A 17,357-nucleotide genomic window follows, 5' to 3' on the forward strand; every position below is an offset into this window, starting at 1 on the left:
GCAACTGTTGAAACACCATAGACAGTGTCAACCAAGATGGCGCCTTGATTGACTCTTGTCTTGGGCAACTAATGGAATGTCACAGTCAATACCAACCAAGATGGCATCTTGATTGACTTGTCTTGGCCAACTCTTGGAATATCACAGTCCATACTAACCAAGATGGCACCTTGAGCGTGTCTCTTGGCTTGGGCATCTATGGGAACAAGATAGGCAGTCCAAACCAAGATGGTGCCTCAGGTGTCTCTATTCTTTTTAAAAATATATATTGAATTTGATAGGACAAAATGAAATTGGAAGAGAGAAATTGGGAGGAAAGATGGAGATAGGAAAATAAACAAAGGAGAGACAACTGAAACACTGTTTCAACATACTATATAGTTTTGTGAATATATAGTTTGCAAAAACTATAATTTTACATTTATGTAGTATACAGTTTATTTAGACATAGTTTGCAGAAAACAGAAATTTTACACTTAGTATATAGTTTATCTAGATATATAAGTTGCAGAAAAAAGAGATTTTATACTTATATAATATATAAGTTGGTATAATTTGCAGAAAAGTGAGAAAATTTAGACTTATATAGTGTATATATAGATTTATAGAGTTTTCAGAACAGTAAGAAATATTTACATTTATATAGCATATATATTTAAATATATAGCTTATAATTAAACCAACTTTCCATAAAATGTTACCTCTAATGCAGCCCAGAGGTATCTCAGTAGATAAAGCACTGAGTCTCAATGATGGCTTCCTGTGTTTAATTCCTGGTACCACAAATACCATACAGATGTGCTCCTTCTCTTCTCCTTTCTCTTATTAATTAATACATTTTTACATTAAAACATTTTTTAACTCTTAATACAATGTGTTATCTACTTGCTGTAAATAAGCCACCATTCTCATGTTCTTAATTCCATAGCAGGACCAGAAAGTATATTTTTATAATTTTTTTAAATTATTGGATAGAGACAGAGGGAAATTGACAAGGGAGGGGGAGACAGACAGACACATGCAGCCCTGTTCCCCCTGCAGGTGGGAATCAGGGGCTTGAACCCGGGTCCTTGTGCCTGGGAACAGGTGCGCTCAGCCAGGTGAGCCCCCAGCTGGCCCCTTCTATCCTATTCTAGACTGTTCACCTGATTCTATTCCATTCTAGCAGATTCTATTCTATTCTATTCTATTCTATTCTATTCTTTCTATTCTATTCTATCCTGTTCTATATCACATTCTATATTCCATTCCTTTCTTTCTATTCTATTTTATTCTTACCACATTGTACACCATTCTCCCAGCTTATGACATCCCATGCTTTATTTCACTTTAATAATTTTTTTTCTTTTATTTACTTTATTTTCCTTATATTTGATAGGATGGAGAGAAATTAAGAGAAGATAGAGGAGAGAGACAGAGAGACACCTGCAGCCCTGCTTCACCACTCATGAAGCTTCCCCTCTGCAGGTGGGACTGGGGGCTCGAACCCAGGTCCTGGTGCCTGGGAACAGGTGCCCTCAGCCAGGTGAGCTACCCACCATAATCCCTATGATTCTATTTTTTATTCATTTATTTGATAGGACAGAGAGAAATTGAGGGAGAGGGGAGATTGAGAGGGAGAGAGAGACCTCTGCAGCCCTGCTCCATCACTTGTGAAGCTTCCCCCCTGCAGGTGGGGACCGGGGGCTTGAACCCAGGTCTTTGCACACTGATATATTTGTTCTCAACCAGGTGCACCACCACTTGGCCCCAGAAAACCTGTTTTTAAAGCTGATTATTTGCACCCTCCTTATTTCCTTCCTTTTATGTTAGTTCTTGTCTTGATGGTTTAAATGGAGTCGAATTTTTAAAAAATGAACATGATTTTTTCAACTAGAAAGAGAAAAAAGGAAAAAAAGATCGTTAACGCTGATTTGTTCCCAGTTGTGGTTCATGTTCTCAACTCTCACAGGATCTGTTAACACACTTCAGCTGTGTTCTTTTAATTAAAAGAGGATTTTAACGCTTTTGCCTTTGAAGACGTTCCCAGTGCGTGTCTGTCCTTACCACGCCCTCATCATTTAAAAATCGAAGAACTTGGGTGATTCTTCAGTATTAATTTTCTTGCACACACAGTAATTAGTTCTTAGGTGACCTTTATGAATTATTTACCTGTGGAGAATGGAGCTGGAAGAAACCGTGAACAATGATTGATTCGTGATTGATGATTGATGGACAAATAAATTGGTTCTTGATTTGACGGCTGTATGATCAACTTACCTGGTGTCTACATATTTTTAAATTGTATGTACTGTGCTGTCTCTCTCTCTCTTTCTCTCTCTCAAGAGGTGAGGCAATGTCTATTCAAATGCATCTTGATTGTGTTTATTTCTCTCTCTCAGTGTCTCTCTCTGAGGAGGTGAGGGATTTGGATGTTCAAATTAATCTTGAGGTGTTCATCTTTCTCTCTGTTTTTTCTTTCTATCTCTTTGGGGAGGTGAGCAATCAATCAATGGTTCAAATGAATCTTGGAATGATATTTCTTTCTATCTCATTTGAACAATTCATGGTTCAAATGAACCTTGGAGTGATATTTCTCTCTCTCTCATTCCTCTCTCTTCTGGGAGGTGAGGAGTTGACTGTTCAAATACAGCGTGGTGTGCTCATCTCTTGGTCTGTCTCTCCGTGTTTCTCTCTCTCTCTTTGGAAAAGTGAGGGATTGACCCAATGAATCTTGGAATGCCATCTCTCTCTCCCTCTCTCTCTCCCTCTTTTTCTTTCTCTGGGAAGGTGAGGGATGGGCTGTTTAAATGCATCTTGGAGTGCCAGCTCTCTCTCTCTCTCTCACAGGAGGTGAGGGATTGACTCTTCAAATGTATTTGATGTGCTTATCTCTCTGTCTGTCTCTGTCTCTCTCTCTCTCAGAGGAAGTGACAGATTGACTATTCAAATGAAACTTGGAGTGCCATTTCCCCCTCTCCCTCTCTCTCTCTTTCTGTCTCTCTCTTTCTCAGACTCTTTGGGGAGGTGAGGGATTGGCCATTCAAATGGATTTTGGAATGCCATCTCTCTCTCTCTCATTTTCTCTCTTTGAGGGAGATAAGAAATTGGCTGTTCAAATGCATCTCTATGGGCTCCTCTCTCTCTCTCTCTCTCTCTCTCTCTCTCTTTCTCTGGGGAAGTGAGGGATTGGTTGTTCAAATGAATCTAGATACTGTTCTTTTTTTAATATTTATTTATCTATACCCTTTTGTTGCCCTTGTTATTTGATTGTTGTAGTTATTGATGTCGTCATTGTTGGATAGGACAGAGAGAAATGGGGAGAGGAGGGAAAGACAGAGAGGGGGAGAGAAAGACAGACACCTGCAGACCTGCTTCACCACCTGTTGAAGCGACTCCCTGGCAGGTGGGGAGCCGGGGGCTCGAACCAGGATCCTTACGCCTATCTTTGCACTTCGTGCCACCTGTGCTTAACCTGCTGCGCTACCACCCGACTCCCCTAGATACTATTCTCTTTCTCTTTCTCTTTCCCTTTCTCTCTCTCTCTCGGGAGGTGAGGGATTGGTTGTTCAAATAAATCTAAATTCTCTCTCTCTCTCTTTCTCCCTGTCTCTCCCTTTTTGAGGGAGGAGTTGTCTGTTCAAAGGCATATTTATGTTTTCACCTCTCTTTCTCCTTCTCTATCTCTTTGCAGAGACATGGGATTGGCTCTTCAAAAGCATCTTTTGTGGTTCATTTCATCTTCTTTCTCCCAACTTAAATTTGTCCAGTAAATGGGATTTTGTGTGTGTGTATGTGTGTGAGTTACTAATGAACAGAAATCCAATCAGGTCTCCTGGTGTTAAACTAATTTACAGCTGCCACTGCTTTTTGTTTCATGGGCCTTTGTAAAGCAGAATAGAATCTTTACAGGCTCTGCCCATTGCCCTCAGGAGAGAAGGTTTTTGCTTCCTGAAAACCTGAATAATTCAAATGACCAAACTGTCTTCAAGCTTTTGGTTTCCAGTCCCAGGATCCACGGCAAATCAAACAGCTTCCTGAAATGTGAATTAATACGCTTTACAGACGTGACTCTTTCTGTCCCAGATGTGCTTGTCTTCAGTTTGAAGAGGGAGGCGTGAACTTTGTGTTTCTATTTTATTATCGTTGTGACTTTTTTTTTGGATTTTTTAAAAAGTGTTTGAATATTGTATCTATTACATTTAAATAGTTAAATATTGTCTTTATGTATTCCCCTCTCTGTCTTCCCCTCCTTTCTCCATTTATCTCTGTCCTATCCGGCAACAACACCATCAATAACAACAACAATAATAACCACAACAGTGATAAAAATCCATAAATAATATTTATTTATTGTATTTATTTATTATTATCTGATAGAGACAGAGAGAAATGGAGAAGAGTGGGGAAGACGCTAAAGAATAAAAACAGAGAGAGAGAGAGAGATACCTCTTCCTTTCACCATTTGTGAAGCCTTCATCCTGCAAGTGGGGAGCAGGGGATTTGAATCCAGATCCTTGTCCATTGAGACATGTGCTTTCAACCAGGGGTGCCACCACCTGGCCCCAAACTTTGTTTTCCTAACTTTTCCATATTTTTTTACCTTGTATCAATCGACAAGAAAACACGGAATCGGTGTATTGCCACCGGTATTTTAGATTTCCCTATTTTATTATAATTATTTTTTTAATGGGTGATTTCATATCGACTTACAAAATGACAAGATCACAGGGCTCTAATTCCACTCCGTTCCCACCCCCAGAGTCCCGTGTCCCCGTCCCCTCCATTGGAACCTGCAATGGTTCTCCCAAGCTCACAGACATGGGCTAACTAGTATTTCTACAAATATCGATATTGATGTATCTTTGCCCATTTTTCCCCTGGTCCTGCCTTGTCTTCCTGTCTAAGTCACACCTCCACCTCTGACTCTTTTCTTTTATTCCTCTTCTCTCTCTCCGGATCCTGATAGAGTTGGGGTTCCTAGCCCTCTGGGCATCTTCCCCTGACATTTCTCCTCAGAGCTGTTTTTTTCTTATCATTTACTTATTTTTCATTTTATTAGTGATCAAGGATTGATTTACAAAACCAGAGGATAACAGGGATCTGATTCCACTCGGGAAGGGTTCAAGCCCTCAGTCCCCACCTGCAGGAGGGGGGGGGAAGCTTCACAAATGGTGGGGACCTATCTCTCTCTCTCTCTCTATCTCCCCTTGCTCCTCTTGATTTTGCTCTTGTCTCTGTCAAAATAAAGAAATAGTTTCCCAAAAGATGAAATGTAGGGAAAAGAGGGAAAGATAGCAACAGGCCAGAGGGATGGATCCACCCGCCAACACCCATGTCTGGTGGAGAAGCAATGATAGAAGCCACAACTCCCACCTTCTGCTCCCTAGAGAGAATTTGGGTTCAAGGGAGGTTGGTGCCGGGGGCCAAGGCCTTAGCTAAGTCTCTCATATAGAAAGTTACAAAACATCCTGAAAGTAGCCGGTAGAAACATTTATAGGTAGAGCGGACATTCCGACTGTTGGAACTGAGATGACCGTCTAGCTGTTTGGAAAGTCGCTCCCCCACCTCCCTCCCCCACGACCTTAGCAGAACTTCCTCCTTGCTTGTGCTTATATGGCGGCTGCAAAATACAATTTTTAGAGCTTGATCAGACCTCCTGTCTTGCTCTCGTTTTTCCTGTCTCTTGTCTCCTTCATTCTCTCGCCCCCTACCCTAGGTCTCCGTTGATAGACCCCGCAGGTCGGGGCACCTGGCGCCCAGTATGGGACAATTTGGGTCTGGGGTCCGAGAGAACGTCGCTCTCCAATGGTCGACCATGAAGCATTGGATCGCCGCTTCAGCCAAGAAGTGAGAGAAGATCCTCATTGTGATCGCCACAGAATCACCCTTCTGTGAGATTGATCCATTTTAAGGTAAGAAAGAGCGACGCAACTATGGGACAAGCATTGAGTAAACATGATTTGTTTCTTAGGGGCCTCAAAGAGTCCCTCAAGACATGAGGAACTCGGGTTAAGAAAAAGGATTTCAAGAAGTTTTTTGATTTTGTGAGTGATGTTTGCCCGTGGTTCCCCTTAGAGGGGACTATTGATGAAAAAAGATGGGCTAGAGTAGGAGATTGTTTAAAAGATTTTTATGGGACCTTTGGTCCAGAAGGGATTCCAGTCCGGGCCTTTTCTTATTGGAATTTAGTAAATGATATACTCAAAGTCCATAAACATTGTCCTGATGTACAGGGAGTCATGAGAGAGGGAGAAAAAGTCTTACAGCGACACTCCCGGCCACCTTCTGTTTGTAAGTCCATCTCTATTCCCATGCCTGATTCAGGAGATCCCACCCCTGAGGCCACCGCGATCGAAATGGCGCCTGCTAAGTCCCCTCCTGTTAAAATTTACCCCTCTTTGACAACCTTAAGACCCCCCCACCAAAGATGGGCCTTCTGATAGCCTTTCCCCTGAGGAAACTTCATCCCTTGATGAAGAGGCGGCCAAATATCATAATCCTGAGAGATTAATAAAACTATGCTTACTATGGGGGCCTTACAGCCTGGACTGCCCACCCCTGTGGCCATCCCTACTGGGTTTTTCAAGATAATCATTGATCTTAAAGATTGCTTTTTCACCATCTCTCTACACCCTGAAGATAGACAGCGATTTGCCTTTAGCCTGCCAGTTACTAATTTCAAGGGGCCTATGTCACATTTTCAGTGGCGGGTCCTCCCTCAGGGTATGGCTAATAGTCCAATGCTATGTCAAAAGTTTGTGGCACAAGTGATTGATCCCTTTCGCATTTTGTGGCCTTCTATCTATATTATTCACTATGCAGATGACGTCCTTTTAGCAGGACCTGACAGTACCCAACTACTTTACTGTTGTCTAGAACTATCACAAAAATTGGCAGATAGGGGACTCCAGGTTGCCCCCAATAAGATTCAGCTTCAAGACCCTTATTTTTATTTAGGCTTTGAGCTTTGCCATCAAAAAATTGTTACTTTAAAAACTTCAGCTTCAAGTAGGCCACTTGAAAACTCTTAATGATTTTCAAAGGCTGTTGGGTGACATAAATTGGATTAGGCCATACCTTAAGCTTACCACTGGAGAACTTAGGCCACTTTGTGAAATTCTTAAAGGAGATTCCAACCCTTCTTCCCCCCGCTCCTTGACCCCTGCAGCTACATGTGCTTTACGGTTGGTAGAAGAAGCCAATCAGAAACAGGGAGTTTTCTTTATTTCCTGTGAAACACCACTTCTGTTTGTCATGTGTGCCGCCTCACATACGCCTACAGGAGTGTTTTGGCAGCGTGGCCCTATCTTTTGGGTTCATCTTCCAGTTTCCCCCCCTAAAGTACTTGCTCCCTACACCTCCCTGGTTGCTGAGCTTATTCTTTCAGGACACGAACAGAGCCGCCAGTTCTTTGGCAACGATCCTGAAAAAATAATCATACCATATTCCAAAAGTCAGTTAAAATGGCTCATGCAAACCACAGACGAGTGGCCCATAGCTTGCTCCTCCTTTTTGGGAGAAACTGATAATCATTATCCTGCTGACAAACTACTTCAATTTGCGAAGGTTCATTCCTTCATTTTCCCAAAGTACACTTCCCCCCACCCTTTGTCAAATGCCTGCTTAGTATTCACTGACGGCTCCTCCAATGGAATGGCCGCCTTTGTTATAGATGGACAGGCCGCCTCTATTTGCTCCCCCTTCAAATCGGCTCAACTTGTTGAGCTTTTTGCAGTAATACAGGTCTTTCAAAAATTAATAAATCATCCTTTTAATTTGTACACTGACAGTGCCTATTGCTCATTCGGTTCCCGTTCTTGAGACGGTTTCCTATATTAAACCCTCCACAAATGCCACCCCTTTTTTTTCTCAGCTTCAAAAATTGATCGCCTCTAGATGTCACCCCTTTTTTGTCGGACACCTTCATGCTCATTCTGATCTGCCTGGCCCCCTCTCGAAGGGAAATGCTTGTGCAGATGCTGCCACCCACTTGACTTTTCCAGTACTTGATAGGTTCTGTAGATCAAGCCCAAAAGAGTCATGCTTTACATCATTTAAATGCTCAGACCCTTCGTCTACTTTTTAAGATCACTTGTCAAATTGTTAAACAGTGCCCCACTTGTGTCACACTCCTACCCACCCCCCACCTGGGTGTTAACCCCAGAGGTTTGGTCCCAAATGAAATATGGCAAATGGATGTTACACAGGTTCCTGAATTTGGCAACCTTAAATATCTTCCTATAACTATAGATACCTTTAGTGGATTTATCTTTGCTTCCTTACATACTGGAGAAGCTTCTAAAAATGTTATAGCCCATGTTTTAAATGGCCTTTCTGTCTTGGGCAAGCCCAGATCCATTAAAACTAATAATGTCCCAGGCTATACTGGACAAAAGTTTCGAGAATTTTGCTGCCAGTTACAAATTAGACACATTACTGGCATTCCTTATAATCCTCAAGGACAAGGGATTGTTGAACGTGCCCACCAAACTATCAAAAATTCTCTCCATAAATTAAAGAGAGGAGAATTATACCCTCAGAAGGGGTCCCCTAGAAATATTCTTCATCATGTCTTGTTTGTTATTAACTTTCTAAATTTAGACGCCCATGGCAAATCCGCTGCTGATCGCCTCTGGCACCCTGAGACAAATAAAGATTTTACCACAGTCATGTGGAAAGACCCGCTCACCTTCAAATGGAATGGCCCAGATCAAGGCCTTATATGGGAGAAAGGTTCGGCCTGTATTTGTGACACCAAAGCAGGATCAGCTAGATGGCTGCCAGAAAAGCTGATAAAACTAATTAATAATAGAAATGAATCCAGGGAGCAATCTTCTCCCTGAGAAAATTTACCCTTCTCTTTTTCAGGAAAATGATTGGATTCAAAATACCGACAGTGTTCTTGTGGATGGTCCTCTTGTGCCGATGGACACCCACAATAGCACCTGACAAGAAAGGAGCCACCTCCCCGTTTGCTTGGCGATTTTTCCTGACAGAAAACTACACCAACTATGCTAAAACACAAAATTATGGTCATCTTTTAGCCACGGCTGATTGCCCGCCTCAAGGGTGCCAATCTGCCATTTTGCTAAATTTCACAGATTTTAAGGCACAGCCTGGAAAGGTTGCACTTGCCCTGTGCTTTTTTTTTTTTTTAATTTTTTATTTAAGAAAGGATTAATGAACAAAAACATAAGGTAGGAGGGGTACAGCTCCACATAATTCCCACCACCCAATTTCCATAACCCACCCCCTCCCATGATAGCTTTCCCATTCTCTAGCCCTCTGGGAGCATGGACCCAGGGTCATTGTGGGATGCAGAAGGTGGAAGGTCTGGCTTCTGTAATTGCTTCCCCGCTGAACATGGGCGTTGACTGGTCGGTCCATACTCCCAGTCTGCCTCTCTCTTTCCCTAGTAGGGTGTGTCTCTGGGGAAGCAGAGCTCCAGGACACATTGGTGGGGTCTTCAGTCCAGGGAAGCCTGGCCAGCATCCTGGTGGCATCTGGAACCTGGTGATTGAAAAGAGAGTTAACATACGAAGCCAAACAGTTTGTTGAGCAATCATGGATCCCAAGCTTGGAATAGTGGAGAGGAAGTATTAGGGAGGTACTCACTGCAAACTCTAGTGTAATCCTGCTTTCAGGTATATATTTTGCAGTAGTTTATGGATACGTGTGCACATAAGCTCTCTCTCACAGAAACTGGTGTATATCTAGGTTTTGGGACTTTGTTAGAAAGTGAACCACCTGAGATAAAATTAGAGTATACTATGAAAGGAAAGGTCTCACCCAAGTAATGAAGCCGAAGGGTTGTCATTCCACACGTGAAGTCTCTGGACACAGTCTGAGGTGAAGCATGTTGAGGTGGCCATCGTTGCGTTGGTTAGGTTGTGATCGGCGGATGCAATATTATTTGGTTTGGATTGGGAGAGGCATACGGGAAAGTGGGCCCTATCCAAGGGTCCCAGGACTGGGGGAAGTAGGGGCTCTATAGTGGAGATGTGAGATTCCTGCTGTCTTAGGGTTCAAAAAGACAATCGATAGTTAATGTTATCATCACATTATTTGGTAATTGGGTTAACTTTGAAAAGTCCTTTTGTTAGGGTTTGCTGTACAGTACCCAGTATCTTGTATATAGCTGTGCTATTGGATGCTTCTAATGTCCTGTGCTTTTTTTTTTGTTTGTTTGACCAGCGTCGATCCTATTGCACAGATAGATGGGTTGAAGAAAATGTGGGCTGCCCCTATAAATCATGTAACATCCATAATGTTAAGACCCTAAGAGGTAATGAAGTTATTGCCCAGCTTCCCTATAACAGACATAATTTTTTTTGCTCCTCCACAGGCTATACCTGGGTTGTTTGGGATCCCTGGGTTTCCCGCTGGACCACGCCAGTCAAAGGAGCCATGTATATAACCAAAGACGAAACCGGGCCTAGCAGCCGTATTTATATTTGGCGTGCTCTTGTTCAAGTTCAAACAACCCTTCATGCTGAAATTCAAACATGTGAGAAGGAGCTAAATACACACCTCTCAGCCTTAGCTACACACCACCCCTTTTCCTGCCTATCTCTATTAAGAGAAGGCCTAATGCTTGCCAATATCACCGGCCTTGGCGATGTTTCTGCATGTTTTCTTTGTGCCGCGTTAGGACGTCCCCCTTTGACGGCAGTTGCATATCCCACCTCATTAAATACTTCTGATACGTCTAGTAAGGCCTTTTCTCCCATTTTTGAAGTTTCTTTGTTCCTGGCTCCTGAACAAGAACAATTTAGGTTTTGTTATTCCGGTGCTAGTACCAGGTTGTGCAATCAGACTGGCTCACCTGCCGCAGATCTAATTGCCCCTGATGGGTTTCTCTTTTGGTGTAACGGTACCCTTTTTGAAAATCTTTCTAGCCAAATAGATGAGGGATTGTTATGCCTTCCAGTTACCTTAGTACCCCAGTTGACCCTCCTTACTCCTGCTGAGTATTTAGGTTGGGGCAGCCCCTCGTCCCCTAGAACAAAATGGGCTGTTTTTCTTCCTTTAGTGGCTGGTGTTTCTCTCTTGCAACATCCGTTGTGGCTGCTGGTCTGGCTGGAGGCACCTTGGGCCATTCCCTTCTTACCACAGCTAAACTCTCCCAACAATTCTCACTGGCAGTGGAAGCCTCGGCCAAATCCTTGGCCTCCCTACAGAGACGACTAACCTCCCTTGCCCAAGTTGCCTTACAGAATTGGCAAGCCTTGGACCTCCTGACCGCGGAGAAGGGTGGCACCTGTTTGTTTTTGAAAGAGGAGTGCTGCTTTTATGTTAATGAGTCCGGTTTAGTGGAGACCCGGGTTCAGCAGTTACACAAGCAAAGCGTTGAATTACAAAAACAAAAATTTTCTGTTGCTGCTGATAGTTGGTGGAAATCCTCCATGTTCTCCCTTTTGATGCCCCTTATGGGACTCTTGATTAGTCTTTTGCTAATGATTACCTTGGGGCCCTTTATTTTTAATAAGATTACTGGCTTTATAAAAACAACAAATTGACTCCTTGGCATTGAAGCCCTTACAAATATATTAGCACAGACTTGATTTGGCTGACAGAGGCTTGGCTGAACCTGAGGGTGACAGACCTCTTTTAGGAGCTGCATAAAACTCAGATTTATGCACGCCAGCCTTGGCATGGCGTGGGCACCGGTAAGGGGTGCAGGGCTGAGCACTGCAGGGGGAGGACCCTATAGTCTGCCTCTGAGTCCCCCATGAAGCAAACCTGATTTTCATGGAGGTTGGTGTCAGTCTTCAGACCCCTCACCATGAGGTTTCCCCACCAAAAGGATAAAGGCTCTGCCTCTCCTCCCCAAAAGACATCAAGGGCCGTATGAGATGCGGGAAGATCAGTTCTATATGTACCCCGCGGGAGGAATCAGGTCAATACTTCCCCTCTTTGGTTAATGCCCACTCATCTGTTGATGAGGTCTCCTGTGTCTCACCCTCATTTGCCCGCCTCAATTAAATTGTAAAAAAGGAGGCGATGCCGAGGGCCAAGGCCTTAGCTAAGTCTCTCATATAGAAAGTTACAAAACATCCTGAAAGTAGCCGGTAAAAACATTTATAGGTAGAGCGGACATTCCGACCGTTGGAACTGAGATGACCATCTAGCTGTTTGGAAAGTCGCTCACCCACCTCTCTCCCCCACTACCTTAGCAGAACTTTTTTTTGTGCTTATATGGCGGCTGCAAAATAAAATTTTTAGAGCTTGATCAGACCTCCTGTCTGGCTCTCGTTCTTCGTGTCTCTTGTCTCCTTCATTCTCTCGCCCCCTACCCTAGGTCTCTGTTGATAGACCCTGAAGGCCAGGGCAGGTTGGAGGGTAGCACAGCGGGTTAAGCGCATGTGGCACAAAGCACAAGGACCGGCTTAAGGATCCCAGTTCGAGCCCCCAGCTCCCCACCTGCAGGGGAGTCACTTCACAGGCGGTGAAGCAGGTCTGCAGGTGTCTGTCTTTCTCTCCCCGTCTCTGTCTTCCCCTCCTCTCTCCATGTCTCTCTGTCCTCTATCCAACAACGATGACATCAATAACAACAACAATAATAACTACAGCAATAAAACAACAAGGGCAACAAAAGGGAATAAAGAAATAAAATAAATATTTTTAAAAAGAAGAATTTAGGTCCAGACTCCCAGAGGGGTAGAAATGTCAGGGGAAGTTGACTACTTCTCTCTCTCTTTCTTTCTCTCTCATTAAAGTAAGTTTCCCCCTTCTATCCTAGTCTCTTTCAATTATATGGTTTCCTCCACCCTGCCTAGTCTATTCTTCCAAAAGATACTCACAATGCAACAATAATAATTTTTTTTAAAAATCAGCAAATATTCACAAGAGCAAGAGTTTATTTTAATAGTGGTGCTCATTCCTTCCCTGGCTCTGTGCACAGCTACTAAAGGTATTTTAATCGATTGTGCTTTTCTCTCCGGTGAACTAGAATGCCACCACCAATAGGCATTTCAAATTATTGTTTTTTTTCCTCCCCCCAACAATAATGTTTAATGGACTCGAGTTCTTTCCCTCTCCCACTAATAGGCACAAACCAAAATCCCTTTCTTTTTTTTAAAAAAAAAACATTTTTAAATATTTTACTTATTTATTGCCTTTTGTTGCCCTTGTTTTATTGTTGTAGTTATTATTATTGTGGTTATTAATGTCGTGGTTGTTGGATAGGACAGAGAGAAATGGAGAGAGGAGGAGAAGACAGAGAGGGGGAGAGAAAGAGAGACACTTGCAGACCTGCTTCACTGCCTGTGAAGCGACCCCCCTGCAGGTGGGGAGCTGGGGGCTCGAACCGAGATCCTTAGGCTGGTCCTTGCGCTTTGAGACATTTGTGCTTAACCCACTGCGCTACCGCCCGACTCCCCCAAAATCCCTTTCTTATCACTAATCAGGCATACCAGGTGAAGCAATACTACATGTTAACTAAAACTTCTTAATAATAATTCTGTATCTCCGTGCCTTTTGTCATATATATATATAGATATAGATAGATACATATATATATATTAGTTCTTGTTCTGTTAAAGGAATTAGAGCTATTCTGTTTTCTCCTGAAGAATGACTACTACGATTATTATTATTAATTTATTATTATCATTGTTATTAATTATTATTATTATTTCCCCAGAGCCCTGCTGAGCTCTGGCTGCTGGTGGTGCTGGGGGTGGAACCTGGGGCCTCAGAGCCTCAGGCAGGAGAGTCTGTGTTCAGAACTATTATTATGATTATGATTATTATTTCCCCAGAGCCCTGCTGAGCCCTGGCTACTGGTGGTGCTGGGGATGGAACCTGGGGCCTCAGAGCCTCAGGCAGGAGAGTCTGTGTGCAGAACCATTATTATTATTATTATTATTATCATCATCATCATCATCATCATTATTTTTAAAATATTCTAAACTAAACTAATTGCAATTTTCAATGGAGGGGATGGGGACACAGGACTCTGGGGGTGGGAATGGGGTGGAATTAGACCCCTGTTATCTTATCATTCTGCAAATCTATATGAAATGGCTTTAAAAAAAAAGAAAGTAAGTAAGTAAGCAAAGGACATCTAAAACCCAAATCTATTATTTCAAAGAAAATAGATTGAGGGACAACAACTACATAGTAAGTTTGATTTGTCCCAGCTTAGGCGTTGTGATTATCTGAGAAGACAAATAATTCAAATAATTCGGAAATCCATTGACTGCATGGTTCCTACTCCCGCGTTGATAAAGATCTCAGAGAAATTTTCACTGGAACTGAAAAATTTAGGAAAAGAAGAAAAAGGAAAAAAGGAAGAAAGAAAGAGAAAGAGAAAAGAAAGAAAGAAAAAGAAAGAAAGAAAGACAGTTATTAAAGACATGCTTGCTTGAAAAAAATACACTTTGTCAACAAGGGCAACAAAAGGGAAAATACATAAATAAATATAAATTAAAAAAATAAACTTTGCAAAATCTTTCTTTACTGTATTAATTTCTACACGACTGCCCATAGACTTCCTCTGACTGTTTAAAAAGCTGGATGGCGCAGGCACAGCCATGTTACCTGCTGGAGACGGTACCAGCTTCGCAGGATGTTCAGCACGGCCAAACTCTCCAGGCCACCCTGACAGCATCTTGCCTTCTGCCATCAACAGCGCTTGGGATTCAGCTCCGTGTGGTCTTGATAATCTTTACCTATGGCCAGGCTGAGAGCCTGATCAATAACAAAAGTAATAACAAGGGAGTTAGATGGTAGCACAGCCGGTTAAGTGCAGGTGGCGCAAAGCACAAGGATCCCGGTTCGAGCCCCCGGCTCCCCACCTGCAGAGGGAGTCCCTTCATAAGCAGTGAAGCAGGTCTGCAGGTGTCTGTCTTTCTCTCCCCCTCTCTGTCTTCCCCTCCTCTCTCTCCGTTTCTCTCTGTCCTATCCAACAACAACGACATCAATAACGACAACAACAACAATAATAAAAAACAACGGCAACAAAAGGGAATAAATAAATAAATTTTTTTTTTAAGTAATGACACAACCTTCCCTGCACTCTATAAGATTGATCATCATGGAACGAGTAACGTCAATAATGCAGAATTTTTCAGGAGACTCCAAGAGGAAGAATTGTCTTTCCCCCTTTATCTACACCACTTCCTTTAGGATTTCCCCGCTAAAATATAGAGGAAGTGTTGGGTAGCATGCCAGCTTCCCAATGCTGGGGTCTATTTACATAATCACTGTTTTACCCGAGACTCGCCCTGTCTACAGGGAATTGGTTTAATCCCCAATGGTTTGCACTCTCTTTTCACTCCGCCCCCTTATCCCGCGTACTTCCTTTCTCCACCCTACCACTTCCATCTCAGAAGGTATTTAAAGGCAGATCAATAAACGCAGCAGGGTATTGTGTGTTCGCGCTCCACCTCTCAGTACCCAGGTCAAATCTTGCGGGACCCGGGTTCAAACCTTGTGGGTCCCTGAGTCGAGTCTCTCGGGACCCAATTTGATCCTCTCAGTACCCAGGTTCGAGCCTCATGGGCCGGCAGTCTGTTCTTGCAGGACCCAGATTCAAGCCTGGTGGGACCCGGGTTCGAAGCCCTGAAACCCTGGTTTGAGCTCCCAGAGACCAAGGTTCCAGACTCTTGGAATGGGTTCTAGCCTCTCAGGACCCGGGTTCAAGTCTTGAGGGACCCAGGTTTGAGTCTCGTGGGACCTTGGGTCTAGTCTCTTGGGACCCAATTGTTAGCGAGCATAAATCAAACCACCATCCACTGTAAGGAAGCAAAGATGTTTATTGACGAATTGCAATCCGGGCCGAGATGGTGACTGGTGTTAGTCTACCAAGCTCGACCCCGAACAGGGCTCAAACCACACAATTTATAGGAATTCAGACTACACTCAGGGAGGGGGAGCACATCACCTTATCAACCTACATCCAATAACAGGCTATAGCAAACACAAGATCCAATCATTTCAAACTTAGCAAAAGCATGATCCATTCAAAGCAAAGCCCGGGCTAGTTTCAAATACAGTAAGATCACACAACCAATAGAATTCAACCAGGCAGGGTTGCCACATCCTCCTGCCATCGGCTATGACCACCCATCCGGTAGGCAGCACACCACAAAGTCTGTGCAAAGGTCCTGATAAGGCTTGTCCCCATGCAGGGTCCTTCGAACAACTTACAAGACAATGGGTGGCCTTCACTGATTAGGCTTGTCCCCAGGCAGGGTCCTTCGAACAATAGGTGGCCTTCACTGATTAGGTCCTGATAAGGCTTGTCCCCAGGCAGGGTCCTTCGAACAATGGGTGGCCTTCACTGATTAGGTCCTGCTTATTCAAGGGGGAAGGGGCAAGGAATTTTCCACCTCGTACTACAAGCAACTCATACTAAAAGCACTTAACAAACAACTGCATAAAAAGGGAATTTCAAGGCTACTGCCTTTTACACCGATTTGAGCGAGTCCCAGAGCATGTGCCCTGGAAGCAGCACCCTCGGGCTAGCCCGGCAGAAAGACTGGTGGTTCCCGCAGTGGAGGGGCCACCTTACAGAACAACGGGCCTTCTGATCTACCATCCACCATTATGCTCCCACTTCCTCATGCAGGAATAGTACATGAGAACCTAGGTCACATGGTGAGCACACAAGAAAGACGGATTTCACCTAGAGAACTTAACTTCATGGAGACGTCGGCCAGGTCAGCACCACCTTGGTGCCTTCTCAGTAGGGAACAAAACAAAACTCTTTGATGAAACAATGGAACTGATTTTATGAAATTTGTTTAAGGCCCCTAGAAACATAAGAAGCTGGAACTTTCTATGAACCATTGGCTTCTGACGCATAGGGGCAACAGAATGGCATACACATACAGGTAGAATATTGATCCTAATCAATAGGACATCTGCCTGGCACACAGGTACAGGAAGAACAAAAATTTAGAAACTGTGACGTGATCTCTAGGGAGCAAAATGCCCCTGGAATGTTCCACAAAGCAGGAGGTGTTCCCTACCTGTGCTTTTCTTACCTGGCGATTTTTGTTTTAATGATCTACACCTTGGTGATTTTTGCTTTTATTTATTTATTTATTTTTTATTTTTTATTTTATTTATTTATTCCTTTTGTTGCCCTTGTTGTTTTATTGTTGTAGTTATTATTGATGTCATTGTTGTTGGATAGGACAGGGAGAAAGAGGAAGGGAAGACAGAGAGGGGGAGAGAAAGACAGACACCTGCAGACCTGCTTCATCGCCTGTGAAACGACACCCCTGCAGGTGGGGAGCCGGGGGCTCGAACTGGGATCCTTATGCTGGTCCTTGTGCTTAGCGCCACCTGCACTTAACCCGCTGCGCTACCACCCGACTCCCCGATTTTTGTTTTTAATAATCAAAGCCTTGGTGATTTTTGTA

This window comes from Erinaceus europaeus, chromosome X (genome assembly GCF_950295315.1).
Source record: "Erinaceus europaeus chromosome X, mEriEur2.1, whole genome shotgun sequence".
NCBI classification, from domain to species: domain Eukaryota; kingdom Metazoa; phylum Chordata; class Mammalia; order Eulipotyphla; family Erinaceidae; genus Erinaceus; species Erinaceus europaeus.